General features: G+C 41.0%; 1 protein-coding gene across 3 annotated transcripts in view; it reads right to left on the minus strand.

The window, feature by feature from the left end:
- Positions 1–19,980, minus strand: part of zbtb38 (zinc finger and BTB domain containing 38) — a 106,318-nt gene that overhangs the window by 36,061 nt on the left and 50,277 nt on the right. Inside the window, exon 1 of one of the 3 annotated variants that reach the window (XM_048604766.1) lies at positions 18,240–18,337. The exons of the other annotated variants lie outside the window; for them this stretch is intronic. The gene's annotated coding sequence lies outside the window, so the exon portion shown is untranslated. Of the gene's footprint in view, positions 1–18,239; positions 18,338–19,980 lie in introns of those variants that run through there. 3 annotated transcript variants of the gene reach the window in all.

Below are 19,980 nucleotides of genomic sequence, written 5' to 3' on the forward strand. Positions count from 1 at the left end.
AATGGCAACCATGCAGATCATTATCAATTTTGCAAAGGTCCATCCACTTCATTCCTGTCCTTTAGGGAAGGAAAACTTGCCATCCTTATTTGTTCTGGCCTATGCGACTCCAGACCTGCAGCAATGTGGTGGGCTCCTAACTGCCCTCTGGGCAATAAATGCTGGCCTGGAGGCAATACCCATATCCTATGAACTAATTAAAAGCTAACTTATAAAGGCAGAAGAGACTACATCTATGAGGCACGTGCCTTTAGAATCTCCAACCTCCTCCACCCTGCATTTGAGACTTCACTGAATTTTGACCAGCCTCACCTGCACATGCCCATGACCAGATCCCTCTACACACCACCCCAGATTTGGTCTTTTCCTGGGGTTTTGAAACTTTTTCTCCAAAACCTTCTGCTTTTGCCCCTGCTATAAACATCTTTAGCAATTACTTCCAAAAGCCTACTTAACAATGAGGCTGTAGTTTCCTGCTTTCTGTCTACCTCTTTGAATTAAAAGAAAAGGAGTTTGTTTTAAAATCCTAGTTTCCTGAATCTAGGGAACTTTGGAAAATTAAAACCAATGCATCAACACACTCTCAATACCCACCTATTAGGATGAGCTTGGGATGAAGTTCATCAAGTTGCAAGGAATTGCCAACCCACAGCTCCAACAATTTACTCACACCACTTTCTTGTTATCGTGGTTTTCTTGAGCCCACCCCTCACGCCCCCACCTTTCATTTCCTGATTTACAGCTTTTTCTGGAAAGTTTCTGTATCCTCTGTTGTGAAAACCAATACAAAATATTTGTTCAGTTCTCCAGATTCATTTTCTTTAGGACAAATACTCATTTTGTTAACTTTTATTGTTTTTATATTTCTAGCTAGTTTTTTTTCTCATCTTTCTTGTCAGTATTTATGTCATTCTTTGCTATCTTTGATATTCTGTGAATTGCTATAGGTTTCTATAGGTATGTCAGGAATAAAAGAATGACTAGACTAAGATTGGGGCCGGTCAAGGACAGTAGTGGGAAGTTGTGCGTGGAGTCCGAAGAGATAGGAGAGGTGCTAAATGAATATTTTTCGTCTGTATTCACACAGGAAAAAGACAATGTAGTCGAGGAGAATACTGAGATACAGTCTATTAGACTAGACGGGATTGAGGTTCATAAGGAGGAGGTGTTAGCAATTCTGGAAGGTGTGAAAATAGATAAGTCCCCTGGGCCGGATGGGATTTATCCTAGGATTCTCTGGGAAGCTAGAGAGGAGATTGCAGAGCCTTTGGCTTTGATCTTTATGTCATCATTGTCTTCAGGAATAGTGCCAGAAGACTGGAGACTAGCAAATGTTGTCCCCTTGTTCAAGAAGGGGAGTAGAGACAACCCTGGTAATTATAGACCAGTGAGCCTTACTTCGGTTGTGGGTAAAGTGTTGGAAAGGATTATAAGAGATAGGATTTATAATCATCTAGAAAGGAATAATTTGATTAGGGATAGTCAACACGGTTTTGTGAAGGGTAGGTCGTGCCTCACAAACCTTATTAAGTTCTTCGAGAAGGTGACCAAACAGGTGGATGAGGGTAAAGCGGTTGATGTGGTGTATATGGATTTCAGTAAAGCGTTTGATAAGGTTCCCCATGGTAGGTTATTGCAGAAAATACGGAGGCATGGGATTGAGGGTGATTTAGCGGTTTGGATCAGAAATTGGCTAGCTGTAAGAAGACAGAGGGTGGTGGTTGATGGGAAATGTTCATCCTGGAGTTCAGTTACTAGTGGTGTACCTCAAGGATCTGTTTTGGGGCCACTGCTGTTTGTCATTTTTATAAATGACCTGGATGAGGGCGTAGAAGGATGGGTTAGTAAATTTGCAGATGACACCAAAGTCGGTGGAGTTGTGGATACTGCGGAAGGATGTTGCAGGTTACAGAGGGACATAGATAAGCTGCAGAGCTGGGCTGAGAGGTGGCAAATGGAGTTTAATGCGGAAAAGTGTGAGGTGATTCACTTTGGAAGGAGTAACAGGAATACAGAGTACTGGGCTAATGGTAAGATTCTTGGTAGTGTGGATGAGCAGAAAGATCTCGGTGTCCATGTGCATAGATCACTGAAAGTTGCCACCCAGGTTGATAGCGTTGTTAAGAAGGCATACAGTATGTTAGGTTTTATTGGTAGAGGGATTGAGTTTCGGAGCCATGAGGTCATGTTGCAGCTGTACAAAACTCTGGTGCGGCCGCACTTGGAGTATTGCGTACAGTTCTGGTCACCGCATTATAGGAAGGATGTGGAAGCATTGGAAAGGGTGCAGAGGAGATTTACCAGGATGTTGCCTGGTATGGAGGGAAGGTCTTATGAGGAAAGGCTGAGGGTTTTGAGGCTGTTTTCGTTAGAGAGAAGAAGGTTAAGAGGTGACTTGATAGAGACATTCAAGATGATCAGAGGATTAGATAGGGTGGACAGTGGGAGCCTTTTTCCTCAGATGGTGATGGCTAGCACGAGGGGACATAGCTTTAAATTGAGGGGTGATAGATATAGGACAGATGTCAGAGGTAGGTTCTTTACTCAGAGAGTAGTAAGGGCGTGGAATGCCCTGCCTGCAAAAATAGTAGACTCGCCCACTTTAAGGGCATTTAAATGGTCATTGGATAAACATATGGATGATAATGGAATAGTGTAGGTTAGATGGGCTTCAGATTGGTTTCACAGGTCGGCGCAACATCGAGGGCCGAAGGGCCTGTACTGCGCTGTAATGTTCTATGTTCTATGTTGTTCTGAAAGCCACCATCCTTGCACAATTATATATTTTTTCTTCAACTTTTTGGTCAACATGGATGATGGTCTACCCCTTTAACGTTTTTGTTCTCATTGTAAAACATCTATTCTGTGTATTCTAATATACTCCGTTAAATGTCTGCCACCATATCTCTTTTGACCCATCCCTCAATCTCAGACTCAAAACATTAACACTTTGTCCTGACGGATGCTGCCAGACCTGCTGAGTTTTGCCAGCAATTTCTATTTTTGTTATAGATTTCCAACATCTACAGTTCTTTGTCTTATATTACTCAACTAATTTACCCATCAATTTTAGCAAGCTCTGCTTTCATGCTCTCTTGAAGTATCCTAATTTAAGTTTAAAATGCAAGCCTTGGACCCATTCTTCTCTCCCTCAAATTGAATGTGAAATGCAATCGTATTATGGTTGGTGCTCCCAAGGAGCGCGTTTATTGTAATGTCATTAGTTAATCCTATCATGTTGCAGAATGTCTGGTCTTGCTTAGCCTGTTCTGTAACAGACTGCAGAATGTGTCATTCTATAATAGAATGTTTCTAGAAAGTTATCTGCTCCTTATTAGTGCTGCCTTTGCCTGATTTTTCTGGTCTATATGTAATTTAAAATCCTTCACTATTGCCCTGCCTTTCTGACAAGCACCTATTATTCCTTACTTTATATTCCAGCCTACTGCATGGCTACTGTTCAGGAGGTTGTATACTACTCTGAGTGACTTCCTGCCTTGATCATTTCTCATCTCTACACAAACTGCTCCTGCAGTCAGCCTCTCTGCTCCTATGATGCTGCTTGGCCTGCTGTGTTCATCCAGCCCTGCACCTTGTTGTCTCGGATTCTCCAGCATCTGCAGTTCCTACTATCTCTGCTCCTACATCCTGTTTTGTTGAATTTAAAGCATCTGTTTTTATGCTGCAACAGTAAACAATTTATTTCATGACGGCAACTGCACATGAATATTACCTACATCAGTCCTGAATTGTAGGGAGTACACTAACCTTGGTCTCTTTCCTACAGCCCCTTCTTTATTCTATTCAAGATCCGTGAGACCAGAGTATCTGGGGCTTGCTGCACTTTAAATCAAGCATTAACCCTTCTAGAGCTTTATGCAGTGATATGTAACGTTGAAATGGTTTCTTGATATACAAGTGTAATATTCAGTGTGGAGCTGAACTGGATTGGATTCCTGTCAATTCAACTTCTCCTCCCCGCTTCCCCATCCTCAAACAGTGCTATATGCACATCATTCGTCATACTGGCATGATCTGTTTTCAAATCCAATGAATTCCCATGTGGTGTTCTTTCCATGCATATTTCATTCAGTGGAAAGCAGATTTTTTTTTCAGGTACGTCCTTAAAGTGCAGTAGTGAAGGATCAAAGATAGTAGGAACTGCAGATGCTGGAGAATTTCAGATAACAAGGTGTAGAGCTGGATGAACACAGCAGGCCAAGCAGCATCAGAGGAGCAGGAAGGCTGACGTTTCGGGCCTAGACCCTTCTTCAGAAACGGGGGAGGGGAAGGGGGGTTCTGAAATAAATCAGTGAAGGATCAAATTTCCCACAACTGTGATTAAGCTTCAGAAAAGTTCTTAATTGGCCGTAAAACAGGTTCGATAACCTTTCAGTTTTGTAAAGATGCTATAAAAATGAAATTTCTACCTTCTGTGTCTCCTGCAACAGGAAAGCTACTTAAAATGATTTTGCAGGAATACACTGAAACAATTTAAAACAATTAATTAAGATTGAATATTAAACTTAACGAAAGTGACCACAAGTTTTTTTTTAAAAATACTTCACATTTGTTGTGGTCTTTGTTCATTTATGTTCCAAAGATGAGTAAACATTAAAGTCAAAGGTCTAGCAATTCTGGGTTGTGCGAAGTGGCCTTGAATGTACCCTTCATGAGAGTAATGCCCATAATACCTAACTTTTGATGCCTGTGAAATATTCTATACACACACTTTGACCAGTTTATTAAACCAAAAGGAGTTTACTCTGGTACTCTAACTTTATGAGACAAAGAAAAGGGCTGCACATTTAAACTTAGTTTTATTAAAATACTTGCAAGTTAAAGAAGTAACTCACACAATAATTTAGGTTAACTTTTCCCCCAAATTAGGCTGACTGCCTGAAAAACACAAGTTACTCGCACTGGTAAAAAGTGATTGGGCTGTTGGATTCAGTTCACGGAGTTCTGTCGACTCAGGGTCTTCTTTGATACAAAGGCGGATCTTGCACATCTTCCTTCTGTTATCACGGGTTGCAAATCTCAGCAGGCCGATCGAGTCTTCACACAGAGTTCTCACCAGATGTCTGTTTTTAACCTTTGAGCCCTTTTGGAATGGTTGCTGGCTTCAGCCAAAGGGGTGACTCGGTAGGGGTCACAGCACCCAATGAGGTGAGGCAAAGTTATCCTAAGTGCACAATTCAGCTTCCAACATATGGTTAATATAAAGGTGCCAAGGAGTCTGAAGCAAGGGAATACACAAAATGTCTTTTCCTATTGTTCTGGCAGAGTACACTTGAGGAGTTTTGGGTCATAACGACTCTCCCATTGTGAAGGTCGAGCACCTCTGTTCAATGTGCACGACAGTTTGGTGCTGCTCCCCATTGGCTTTTAACCTGTGGTAATCTTGGCCTCTTTGCATTCCATCAAACCTTGCTTGTAAAAGCTGTCCTTAATATAGTGTTTCTGATGAAGGGTTGAGGCCCGAAACGTCAGCCTTCCTGCTCCTCTGATGCTGCTTGGCCTGCTGTGTTCATCCAGCTCTACACCTTGTTATCTCAGATTCTCCAGCATCTGCAGTTCCTACTATCCTTAATATAGAGTATCCAGTTTTATGTTGGGACTAGTTGCTTAAGCCGTTGCCCACACTATTGTCTGTTGTTGTAATTGTAGGCAGAGTTTGTGGATTCAGTTGTAGAGCCAAGAAGAAAAAAAAATGCACATACCATCTAGATTATTCATCACCTTAACCTCCTTTCTGTACTCATGAATCTCAAAAAGAAACCAAGATTTGTTACTGAGATAGTGGAACTGCCGATGCTGGAGAATCTGTGATAACAAGGTGTATAGCTGGATGAACACAGCAGGTCAAGCAGCATCAGAGGAGCAGGAAAGCTGACATTTCGGGTCTGGACCCTTCTTTTACTGAAGAAGAGTCCAGACATGAAACATCAGCTTTCCTGCTCCTCTGATGCTGCCTAGGCCTGCTGTGTTCATCCAGCTCCACATCTTGTTATCCAAGATTTGTTACTCCTGTCCAATTATGGCTTTATAACTTGTACACATTCAAGAACTGGTCCAATCCAATAGCATCATTTGTATAGCAATTGATAATATTTTCCCTTTATAATGCATGGTGCACAGTTGGAAGGATAAGCGAAAGTGGGATTTCGTACAGGCATTAGATTTGCCCCAGTTTTCCTCTCTGGTGCACCCAACTGATGCACAATGGAATGTGGGCTTCATAAATGGTGCAGCCCAGAGTACACAATTAAAGAGTTAATGTAGAAAAAAGGTTAGGTCAGAGTTAGAACACTGTATTCCGTTTTGGCCTCGCAACATTAGAAAGAGGATATTAAATCTATAGGAGAGAGAGAGTACTAAGAGATTCCAGATAAACCAGATAATCTGGGACACCAGAATAGAAAAAGATGTAAATGGCTAGATGTATTTAAAAAGTTAACAGTCTTTTGATAAGGCAATTAGCAAGAGTCCAGTTGGATTGGCCACCAAATTGGTAGCTAGATTAATTTAAGTTGACCATGGAAAAATTGAAGAGAAAGGTACAACCATTTTTTAAAAACACATCACACCTGTGCTAACAGCAGTTGTGTAAGCAGAATCTGCAATAGTTGTTTTCGGAGAAATCAGCTTTCTCTTTATGTTAAAGCAATATGGGAAATTATCAGGATGATGAGAATGAGCCGATATCTCCTCCTCAAGTCAACATGAGTGAGATGGGTAGGATGATCTTCATGGTAAAAATATTGTATGATTTCAAGGAGGCATTTGGATATGACGCCTAGATCTAAAGGGATCGAAGGTGTATGGGGGAGAAAGCAGAAACAGGCTATTAGAACATAGAACAGTACAGCGCTGTACCAGCCCTTCGGCCCACGATGTAGTGCTGAACTTTTACCCTAATCCTAAGGTCTATCTAACCTCCACCCCTACCTTATACTATCATCCATATGCCTATCTAATAGCCGCTTAAATGCCCCTAATGAGGCCGACTCCACGACCCTCTCCGGCAATGCATTCCACGCACCTACCACTCTCTGAGTAAAGAACCTACCTCTGACGTCTCCCCTATATCTACCTCCACTCACTTTCAAACAATGCCCCCTCGTAATAGCTACCTCCACCCTAGGAAAAAGTCTCTGGCTGTCCACTCTATCTATACCTCTGATCATTTTGTACACATCTATCAAGTCACCTCTCATCGTTCAGGTTGGTTGGCTCGCCAAGCTGGTTTCTTGTTTCGCAGACGTTTTGTTACCATGCTGGGTAACATCCCCAGTGCAGCCTCCAACGAAGCGTTGGTGTGTTCTCCCACCTGGTTTTTAAACTCTGGGGTCCGTGGAGATGGATTGCCTCACTTCCGGTTTTCCTTCGTAGTGGAATGTATATGGGGTCAAGTTCAATATGTTTATTAATAGCATGCTTCGTGGAGGGCCAGGCTTCTAGGAATTCTCGTGCCTGTCTCTGCCTAGCTTATCCCAGTCGAAGTGATGGTTCTCCTTGTTCATGTGGATTGAGATGAGTGAGTATTGGTCGTGTCTTTTTGTAGCCAGTTGGTGTTCATGTACTCTTGTTGTTAGTTTCCTTCCTGTTTGTCCGATATAGTGTTTCTCACAGTCACTGCAGGGGATCTTGTAGATGACATTGGTCCTGACTGACCGCGTCAGAAGATGCCTACACGAACAGCATCAGAAAGAGACTACACACCCCGACACACTCATCACACTACCCTATATCAGGAACACGTCGGAATTCACCACAAGGCTCCTACGACCGCTGGGCATCAGAGTGGCACACAAACCCACATCAACCCTACAACTGCTCACCCGAACTAAAGACCCACTCCCCACCATGGACAGGACCAATGTCATCTACAAGATCCCCTGCAGAGACTGCGAGAAACACTATATCGGACAAACAGGAAGGAAACTAACAACAAGAGTACATGAACACCAACTGGCTACAAAAAGACACGACCAATACTCACTCATCTCAATCCACATGGACAAGGAGAACCATCATTTCGACTGAGACAAGCTAGGCAGAGACAGGCACGAGAATTCCTAGAAGCCTGGCACTCCACGAAGCATGCTATTAATAAACATATTGAACTAGACCCCATATACATTGCACTATGAAGGAAAACCGGAAGCGAGGCAATCCATCTCAACGGACCCCAGAGTTTAAAAACCAGGTGGGAGAACACACCGACGCTTCATCGGAGGCTGCACTGAGGATGTTACCCAGCACGGTAGTGAAACATCTGCGAAACAAGAAACCAGCTCGGCGAGCCAACCAACCTCAACACCCACAACCCGTGCTACAAATCTACTCCAAAACCTTAGCCACCTCTCATCCTTTGTCGTTCTAAAGAGAAAAGCCCTAGCTCTCTCAACCTTTCCTCATAAGACCTTCCCTCCATTCCAGGCAACATCCTTGTAAATCTCCTCTGCACCTTTTCCAATGCTTCTACATCTTTCTTGTAATGAGGCTATTGAGTTGGATGATCAGCCATGATCATGATGAATGGTGCAGCAGGCTTAAGGGGCTGTATAAAAACCAAGAGAACTGCGGATGCTGTAAATCAGGAACAAAAACAAAGTTGCTGGAAAAGCTCAGCAAGTCTGACAGCATCTGTGGAGGAGAAAACAGAGTTAACGTTTCGGGTCTGGTGACCCTTCCTCAGTTCTGAGGAGGTTTGTTTTTGTTAAGGGGCTGTATGGCCTACTTCTGCTCCTATCTTCTATGTTTCTATGATAACTTGAACTATATCCTGTAAAGGCAGAAATTGAAACAATCATCTGCAGCATAAGGTTTGCTGGAGCGCCTATTACTTTCTAGGAATGTTTTGAGCTTGCACTTAGCATCTGGCTCCAAAGAATGGAATACAGCAGCAACTTAATAAAACAGTTGCTATAATTAAATATGCAAATTAGGATCAGACAACAGAAATCTCTGACACTCATGAATTATGTACACTAAGTACTTTACTAATTTATCAACCAACAATCCTGTCTGTACAAAACAAATGCAACATCCTAATCTTCCAATTCCATAAATTGCTCATTTACATCCCCTACATTGCCACATGCAATTTATAATTTCCCAATACTTCCAAACTGTATTTTCAAGAGTCCAGTCAAAAACAAAACCTCAAGCAGTGGTCCACACTTCCAAGGAAAACTAAAATCTCCATTGGTAAATCACACTTCAAAGCATTAGCTTCTGTATGTTGTATTAACTGTGTCACAGCCAAAAATAGTATGCCTATTTGTACATTTTTTGTTGTGGTGTTACACTTTTTAAAAATGGTTAATTTTATACAAATAACCAATAGTTGGATATGATTCATTGCTTGAATTCCATCACGTAGGGTCATATGTACAAGGTGATTTCTAAGAAGGGGTTAATTGTTGGGGCTTGAGGTCCTGTCCATTAGTATATCTGTGACTGCTTCTGGTTGGAGCTAGTTCATCTGCTGCAGTCTACACTTTATGACTGTACAGTCATAGAGTGATACAGCATGGAAACAGACATTTTGGTCCAACTCATCCATGTAGACCAGATTTCCTAAACTGAACTATTCCCACTTACCTGCATTTGGTCCTTATCCCTCTATGCCTTCCTCAACCATGTACCTGTCCAAATGTCTTTTAAATGATATGATGTTATAATTATACCTGCCTCTACCACTTCCTCTGGCAGCTCATTCCACATACACACCACCCTCAGGTCCCTATCAAAACCTTCCCCTCTCACCCTAATCCTATGACCTCCAGTTTTGGACTCCCCTACCCAACCCTAGTCTGATCACAGTAGTTTAGGCCGAGCTAATCTCCAAGGAGATACTCTATATGGTGAGGAAGTTGCATTACTGGTTAGGGAGCATATCACAGCTGTGCTGAGAGAGGACACCCTGAAGGGATCTTGCAGCGAGGCATTATGGGTGGAGCTCAGGAATAGGACAGGTACGGTCACAATGCTGGGATTGTACTTCAGACCTCCCAGCTGGCAGCAGGAGAAACATGGAGAGATATGCAGTCGGGCTCTGGAAAGGCGCGAAAATGACAGGGTAGTTGTGGTCAGTGATTTTAACTTCCCCCATATTGACTGGGACTCCCTTAGTGTCAGGGGTTTGGATGTGGAGCAATTTGTTAGGTGTGTCCAGGAGGGTTTTTTGAAACATTATATGGGTAGCCCAGCAAGGGGGGTGGGGGAATTGCCATTACTGGACCTAGTATTGGGAAATGAGCCCAGCAGGTGGTCTAAGTTTCAGTAGGGGAGCATTTTGGTAATAATGACCATAATTCTGCAGATTTTCAGATACTTGTGGATAAGGACAAGTGTGGAACTCGGATCAAGGTGTTAAATTGGGGAAAGGCCAAGTATAACCGAATTAAGCAGGAATTGGAGAATGTCATTGGGGGGTGGCTGTTTCAGAGTAAATCCACAGAGATGTGGGAGTCTTTTAAGGACCAATTGATTAGTGTGCAGGACAGACATGTTCCTATGAAAATGATGGGCAGGAATGGCAGGATTCAGGAACACAGTTTGACAAGGGACATTATCAGCTTAGGTATGCTTGAAGAATATGGAGGATGTAGGAAGGAGCTCAGTCAGGGAGTTATCAGGATTAAAAGGGGCTATGAAATGTCCTTGGCCAGCAGGGCTAAGGAGAATCCCAAGGCATTTTATACATATATTGAGCGTAAGAGGGTAGCCGGGGAAAGAGTAGGCCCACTCAAGAGGTTATGTGTGGAGCTGGAGAAAATGGTCAACATCCTTAGTGAGTACTTTGCATCAATATTCACCAAAGAGAGGGATGTGAGGACTGTTGAGGTTAGGGAAAGATGTGTAAATACTCTCGGACAGGGCAACATCATGAAGGAGGAAGTGTTGGGTGTCTTGAAATACATTAACGATAGACAAGTCACCTGGGTCAAACAGGATCTATCCCAGGATAATGTGGGAGGCAAGGGAGGATATAGCTGGGGTCTTAACAGATATCTTTGCATACTCTTTGGCCTCAGGCGAGATTCCAGGGGACCAAACAAAGAACAATACAGCACAGGAACAGGCCCATTCGGCCCTCCAAACCTGCAGTGAAACATTTTGCCCTTCCATACTAAAACCGTCTTCACTTACAGGATCGATATCTCTCTATTTCCTTCCTATTCATGTATTCATCCAGGTGTTTCTTGAATGCCGCTACTGTGTCCACCATCTCCTCTGGCAATGCATTCCAGGCACTCACCACCTCCTTTGTGTGAAAAACCCGCCTCGCACATCTCTTTTAAACCTCCCCCATTGCACCTTGAATCTGCGTACCCCAGTGATTGATCCCTCCACCCTGGAAAAGAGCCTCACACTTTCCACTCTACCCATGCCATTCACAATCTTATAAACTTCTATCAGGTCGCCCCACAACCTCCTGCATTTCAGTGAAAAAAAACCCAGTCTATCCAACCTTCTTTCATACCTAAAATCCCCCCAATACCAGGCAACATTCTGGTTAACCTTTTCTGTACCCTCTCCAAAGCATCTACATCCTTCTGGTAGTGTGGTGACCAGAATTGAACACAATATTCCAAATGCGGCCTAACTAAAATTGCATGAAGCTGCAGCATAACTTGTCTATTCTTATACTCATTGCCCCTTCCAATAAAGGCAAGCATGCCATAGGCCTTTTTTTATAATCTTATCTACCTGTGCTGCCACCTTCAATGATCTGTGGACCTGCACACGCAGATCCAGCTGCATATGAATACTGCTAAAGGTTCTGCCATTCACTGTATAATTTCCACATGTACTTGACCTTCCAAAATGAGTCACATCACATTTGTCCAGATTAAACTCCTTCTGCCATTTTTCTGCCCATGTCTCCAAATGACCTATATCCTGCTGTATCCTCTGACAATCCTCTTCACTATCCACAACTCCACCAATCTTTGTATTGTCCACAAACTTACTAATTAGACCAGCTACATTTTCCTCCAAATCATTTATGTAGATCACAAACAGCAAGAGGTCCCAGCACTGATCCCTGTGGAACACCACTAGTCACTTCCCTCCAACACTACCCTCTGTCTCCTATGACTAAGCCAGTTCTGTATCCATCTTGCCAGCTCACCTTTGATACTATGTGACTTCACCTTTTGTACGAGTCTGCCACGAGGGACCTTGTCAAAGGTTTTACTGAAGTCCATCTAGACAACATCAACTACTTTTCCCTCATCAATCATCCTTGTCACCTCCTCAAAAACTCCATTAAGTTATTGAAGCATGACCTCTGCTGCTCAAAACCACATTACCTATCGCTAAGAAGTCAATTTGCTTTTCTAAATGTGTATGGATCTTGTTCCTGAGAATCTTTTCCAGTAATTTCCGTACCAGTAATGAGATTCAGACATCTGTAATTTCCAGGATTATCCCTGTTACCCTTCTTAAGCAATCGGACAACATTGGCTATTCTCCAGTCCTTTGGGATTGGATAATGCCCAATGTTTTTCCTTTGCTTAAGGGAAACAGGGATAATCCAGCTAATTACAGGCTGGTAAGCCTGACATCAATTGTGGGGAAGCTGTTGGAGAAGATACTGAGAAAAAGGATTTATTCGCACTTTGAAGCGAAAGGAATGGTTACTGATAGGCAGCATGGGTTTGTGCAGGGAAGGTCATGTCTCACGAGCTTAATTGAGCTTTTTGAGGAGGTGACAAGAATGATTAATGAAGGAAGGGCAGTGAATGTTGTCTGCATGGACTTTAGTAAAGCTTGGTGGGCTGGAGGGCCTGTTCCTGTGCTGTTTTGTATTGCATAGATTATTTAATTGGTGTTCATGTAGTTATTTAGTCTTAATCTGAAACTTGCTACATTACTACGTATGTAATAAACTACATTATTCAAGACCATGACTCACTACCGAGACTTCTACATTGTTATCCTTCACCAATTAGTCTTACCAAGCTACAGACCCATACCTTAAGAAGAATTAATGGCAGCTTTCTACCCAAGATTTTCATACATCTTTTAAAAAGGTGAGCATCTAGAAAATGTCCTCTTACAAAGGTGCTAGCTGTAGGCATCTCTTACACGAAGATCCAGAAAAGAAACTCATTTTTGTGGATTTCGTTGTCATGCAGCTTATGGTAGTTTTGTATTTGCATTTTACATCCAAGCGAACCTACATTCTGAAAGGTACAATTGCTACCAAAGTATATAATCAAATTAGGCATGGTATTTATAATGGCAGGCTAATTCTAGCTTCATGAATTAATTAGAAAAGGTTCCTTGAAAGTGGAATCACAGGTTAATAGTATAGTAGAGAAGTAGTTTCTAATGCTTACCATATTGGTCAGTGCATTGAGAATAAGAGATGGGAGGTTATGTCCTGCTGTACAGGACATTGGTTAGGCCACTTTAGGAATACTGCATTCAATTCTGGTCTCCCTGATTTGAGAAGATGTTAAACTTGAAAGAGTTCAGAAAAAGATTTACAAGGATGTTGCCAGGGTTGAAGGTTTTGAACAATAGGGAGAGGCTGAATGGGCTGGGGCAATTTTCCCTGGAGCATCAGAGGCTGAGGGGTGATCTTATAGAGGTTTATAACGTCATGAAGGGTGTAGATAAACTGAATAGCCAAATGTAATAGAGTCCAAAACTAGAGGGCATAGATTTAAGGCGAGAGGGGAAAGATATAAAAGGGACATAAGGGGCAACTTTTTCACCCAGAGGGTGGTGCCTGTATGGAATGAGCAGCCAGAGGTAGTAGTGGAGGCTGGTACAATTATAACGTTTAAAAGGCATTTGGATGGGTATATGAATAGGAAATATTTAGAGGGATATGGGCCAAATGCTGGCAAATGGAAAATGCATTAAATAGATTTCTAACTATAGCATCAAGAAAGTCACTGTTGTAGTGACGTATTTAATTGAGATAATAAATTTGTTCCTCCTTCAACCCAAAGAGAGTTGGACATATGTGAAATATTCCTCTGTTGCAGTTGTCATAATTCTATCAAGTGATCTTAAGAGTCATAGATATGTACAGCACAAAAGCAGACCCTTTGGTCCAATACGTCCATGCTGACCAGTTATCCTAAATTAATCTAGTCCCATTTGTCAACATTTGGCCCATATCCCTCGAAACCCTTCCTATTGAAATACCCATCCAGATGCCTTTTAAATGTTGTAATTGCACCAGCCTCCACTACTTCCTCTAGCAGCTTATTCCATACACACACCACCCTCTGTTTGAAAACGTTGAACCTTAGGTCCCTTTTAAATGTTTTCTCTCACCTTAAACCTATGCCCTCTAGTTTTGGACTCCCCCAGCCCAGGGAAAATGCCCCTCATGATTTTATAAACCTCTATAAGGTCACCCCTCTGCCTCGGAGACTCCAGGGAAAACAGCATATTCAGCCTCTCCCGACAGCACAAACCCTCCAACCTTGGCAACATCCTTGTAAATTTTTTTCTGAACCCTTTCATGTTTTACAACATCCTCCCAATAGCAGGGAGACCAGAACTGCACACTCCAAAAGTGACTTCCCATCTCCTATTCTCAATACTCTAACCAAAAAAGGTGAGCCTACCCAATGCCTTCTTCACCACCCTGTCTACCTGCGACTCCACCTTCAAGGAACTATGAACTTCCACCCCAAGGTTTCCTTATTCAGCAACACTCCCCAGGACCTTACCATTAATGTACAAGTCCTGCCCTGATTTGCCTTACTAAAATGCAACTCCTCACACTTACACAAATTAAACTCCATCTGCCACTCCTCAGCCCATCTGATCAAGGTCCCATTGTACTCGGAGATAACCTTCTTCACTGTCTACTACACCACCAATTTAGGTGTCATCTGCAAACTTACTAATCATTCCTCCTATATTCACATTCAAATCTTGGGATGATTTAACACGAAATTTCCAGAAAACGTTGAGTTAATTGGGTTCTACCTGTCTATTTTTCCTTTTAAAATATTGTGGATTGAATACGCCTCCTTTTTCCTAATCATACACAAAATTATCTAAAGACAAACACTTCAAGAAATCCGAGGTCTTGCAGAACCCAGAAACATTTCTGACTCGTATCTAACTTTCATACTACTGTGGAGTTACTCTGTAACTGAGAGATAATAATCTTCTCTTAAAGAAGAAAGTGCTGCAACAATTATTGAATTATCAAAAGTCCCATTTCATTCTACATTAAAATTGCATTTATATTTAATGCAGCAAATAGTTGTTTGGTAAAAATTTGAACTCCCATGGCTCTTCCTCTCCAGCCTAACCTGTTGAGTTCTTCAACTTCAGCTGTATGCTGGGGTTAGGAGCTGTTTTCTGCACACACACTGCTACAGAAGAATTGGGATTTAAAATTCTCCTTTTCGACCTCTCATTGGCAGGTTCAGAATAGAATAGGTTACTGTGATCCCCCCCAACCAAAATCTGTGTGGTGTGAGCGATTACTAGAGTGAGAGAAAAGTTACCTTTTTTGTAGGGAAAAAAGGCAGTGTTCTATTTCCGTAAATCTTTGAAGTCAATGACAACAACATTTCCCACTAACGCTGAGTCATATAGTGTCAACCAAGATTCATACCTGATTGCAGCAAAGAGTAGACAATTACCCACACAAAAGGAACAAATGTCTTTTCAGACAGAAGAATAGAGAGTCTGTGCACAGGTTCAAACCACGTGAGGTTGAGTATAAACTATTAGTTCACATGTGGTTTAAATGCTACTGAAAAAAAAGTGCTGAATTCTTTTCTGATGCAACTGCAAATGTCCTGCTCAGCACAATATTGCAACACATGCATACGCATGACCTAATTCCACAGCACTAGTTGCAGAATTATCAATTCAACTTTTCCGGTGTCCAGATACTGGTTATATATTATTGGGGTTTGGAAGCTAAGGCTTCAATGAAGTCTGCTTAACAACTCATTTGGTTCGCATCACCCATTGCCTCTCTTGTTCCCACCAGCTTGTCTCTGAATAAATTCTCAAAATGTTATCAGTAAGTTTACTGTATCTGACCAGCATATTTTATACTCTAAAGCGATGAACAAGCAACATGGATATTTTAAGGAGTATCTACTTTAGGATCCACAAATTAAATAGGTCACTCAGCTACCACATCATAAAAAAGGACAGATACAAAAAGGAAAAAGCTGATTAGAATATATTTCACGTGAAGTGTGATTCTTTTGCAACAATCTTATTTATTTTGTCACGCTATAACTGTCAAAAGTAAATTTTTAAATATTTTGCCATTTGTCTGACAGCACCATTATCATGCCACCAATCTGAAGGTCTGCAGCCATTTCTTAATCTTTGAAGAAGTCTTATTCAGAATAACCATATCATTCTTTGAAGATACTTCTAGGAATTAGTACAATCACTGTTGATTTAACACTTCAAAAGAAAAAGCTATTTTGAAGGTTAAATTTAGAGAGCATTACTTGATTTAGTTAGTGGACAAGTGCAGTAATTCCTATTTCTTGCAGCATATCACAAGGCTGTGAACACTCAACCACAACAGAAAGCAGCCATTTTGAAACCAACTGCAGAAAAACAGAATATAAAGTACTTATAAAATGGCTGCTGCTAGCAATTCAGAATGAATCTCTTCATATTATGGATATCGTCAAATGTGAAATAGGGCAATTTTTATTTCAGTATGCGCACTGAACAGCATTAGATGAGCTTTACAATCTAAATTATGCGGTATTACGAGAGTATAAATTTTCACTTTTACCAAACCTCTTCAAGAGCTCAAGTATTTTCAGCACTGATCAGCATTGAATGGTATTTGCCATCCTGCATTCTATTGTAATTGCAATCATTTAGCACTATAACTGGATTGTACCCAGAAGGCTAGTCTAGACAGATCATAATGCAAATTGTATTAGACACCGTAACACAAATTGTACAGTTAGAAAGTGAAAAATTAATTTAAAACAAAATTGAAGGCTTGGTCTTCCTGTTTACTTCACAACATATAAATTCATTTAATACCACTCAAACCCCAAAATTCAAATTCGCCCTAAATGGACATAGCCTCTTATTGTCTTGATCTCCCAACCCATTCAAATTTTAATGCAAAAGTTAAGTCATGCACCAATTTTTCGGTTGCAATGCCAAGTCAATGGTGAGCACAAAGACAAATGTTTGTAACTGAATAAAGTCAAATGTTAAGGAAAAAAAGTGGTGATAAACACATGCAGATGAAGAAAGAATCCCAGGATGCCAATCCTAGTTTTAGCTGCTTGAGCTGACTGGATGTGGTTGTCAAAGAAACATGCTGTTATGCATTAGTTATTGGAAAACACCTTGTATTCTCAGCAATGACTAATAGCCAAGCAATTGATTTCATAAAATGTTCATGCTGCAGGTATGTAGGTTGAAAATCAAATCGAGAACAGCTTTCTTTGACGATCATTTAGCGCATCTGTTTTTAGTATGACTTCCACCTCTTCATACTTAGTGTTGAAGAACAGCAGGCTGGTTAGAATACAGTGAACAAGATGTGGAATGACAAAATTAATACGTGCATTCACAGTTCTGATTATGAATTTACTGTCAAATACAGCACCATGGTCTTGTCAGAGCCATTGAAAACTAAAAGGGAGTGAATGGCAGTGCTTCACAGATGCGTTCATATCTTAGAAATACATGTCCTGTAAAGCAATTTTTTCTGATATGTCAACGTTTTACACAAAAATGGAGAATGGTCTTTTCTTTCATCTTTTTTTCCAAGATCCACTGCAGTCTTTTCTTTGAAAGGAAAATGGCACTTCAAAAGATTTCTGATAAAAATGCTGCGTACTAAAATGCTAAAGGTCAGCAAACAACAGAATACTCACAGTGTTATATATTACCTTACCTGCTGCCGTTGTTACTATTAAATGTAATAACCCCTCCCTACCCCTATTTCCAATCCCTACATACATTAATATAGAATGAATGACTAGAATGGAATAACTATGAATTCTGACGAGTAATCAAACATTTTCAATAAACATCCTTAGCTGAAGACACAGCGAAAATATTTTTTCTTTTTTAACAAAAGCAAACTGTACGTAAATATCAACCAGGAGAAACATTATGCGCCATGCATGCTAAAATCTATTTGCGAGGAGAAAAAAAAAGCATCGAACGCAATACAATATTTTTACAATTTCCATACAAAAAAAAACACACTGGACACCTGCCGTTATTACCTTTTTTTAAAAAAAAAACAAAACCCTCCAGTGCAGGAAGCTGTTGTTGCACTTGTGCTTCTCGCAGAAGCGGTGTTCCTGAAAATTCAGATCATCACCAAGACTGTTCTGTAAAAATAGCCCGTCTGCAAACCTGTGTAAGCTGTTGCGCGAAAACCATTCTCCCAGGGCTCAGAAGCTGACTACTGCAAAGGCCGCCTGTCACACTAGGTGAGAATCAACCCATGATATCACTGCCAAAAATACGAGTCAGAAACATACAAGCGGTGGTACACAATGTGCACAACTTTACTGCTAAAAATAGATTGGTTACAACTGCTATTTGCATCATAAACCTGGATCTAGAAATTCAAATCTAAAAACTCTGGTAAACACCAACAGAAACAATATTTGGACGTAGAGTTGTCCAGCAGTACCGATTGGCATTACAAATGGAAAAAAACGATTTTTTTATAACCAACAAAATCTCATTGCAAACAGAGTCACTAAGGGGCATGGACGGAATATCAGTAATCTATCATTTCAAGCTATATTAAGCAATTTTTTTAAATTAAAAAGCTTTTCTATTTTATGTTGAAATGCAGTCCAAACTATACTCACCGGTGCTGTCAAGGCAACGTATGCATGGTATTTACATACTCACATTTCAAACAGAAGGGCATCAGACACAGTAATCAATACATGGCCCGTTTGGAAAAGAAGCAGTATTAAACCTGCCTGCCATTTTTGGTTTGCAGTAGTAAGCTTAATCTTGTTGTATACTGCACCATAGCTAAGGAAGGGGGAGGGGCAGCTCACCTTAAATTCAGTAGCTGTCAACTACATGGTGCTGATTCAGATGGATAGGAGGCAACAGTAAAATGCTGTTGTCATGCACTGATGATGCAAGATGAGCCCCGATCATCAAATTAAAAATAAAAAGGCAGCACAACCAAATTCTGCTGTGACGGGAAAACATGCACATCACACGCTTAAAGCTAGCTGCTTCCTGTCCAGTTAGTCTGCTTTACAGCTCAGTTTGAAAAGCCCAGTTGTAGTTCATCGCAAATGCAGTGCAAAAATAAAAAGGAATGGCAGGAGCATCACCATTAGGTGGAAGTATTTGACAGAAATAGGCAATCCTTGGTTGTCTTCGCTAAATGCAATTTAATACAGATCTTGTATCCCTTGCTGAATTCTGAAGTAAATGTTTGAGCATTTAGATTCTCCCTGAAAGGCAAAAATCTTAAAAGCCTTCAGTCCCTTAAATTCTCTGCTGCGATGCTGTATTAAATCGGTCTATTTCTGCACCAACAACCACACAGATAGATCTCATGTCACATGAGCAGTCATTGGTGTTTACAGAACATATTTAATATGGAAACAGAAGCATTGCAGATTTTTGCAGGGTTGCATTGCCTCACAGCACCCGGGTGCATTGTGAAATTCTACTTCCTTTACATTCTTTTTAAATAATTACTTTTTTTTTAAACAAAAGGCAAAGTCCATCACATATAAGCTGCAGATTTTAGTTGACATCATGGTTGCTTTACTCCTAGTCTCAAGCATGAAAATAATTAATGTATGAAAAACGGTAAAATATTGCGGCCTAAGTAGCCATTGATAGAGTTTAGCAACATACATGGTTGGAGTCGGGGGCAGGGGGAGCTTGTCAAACAAAAAGGAAGAATAATGTTGCTCAGCCAGTTCTCAAGTGCCACATTATAGCTGTAATCTCCTTTAGGTTACCTTCATTAATGCC

The sequence above is a fragment of the Rhincodon typus genome, chromosome 13, assembly GCF_021869965.1.
Source record: "Rhincodon typus isolate 14 chromosome 13, sRhiTyp1.1, whole genome shotgun sequence".
Classification (NCBI taxonomy): domain Eukaryota; kingdom Metazoa; phylum Chordata; class Chondrichthyes; order Orectolobiformes; family Rhincodontidae; genus Rhincodon; species Rhincodon typus.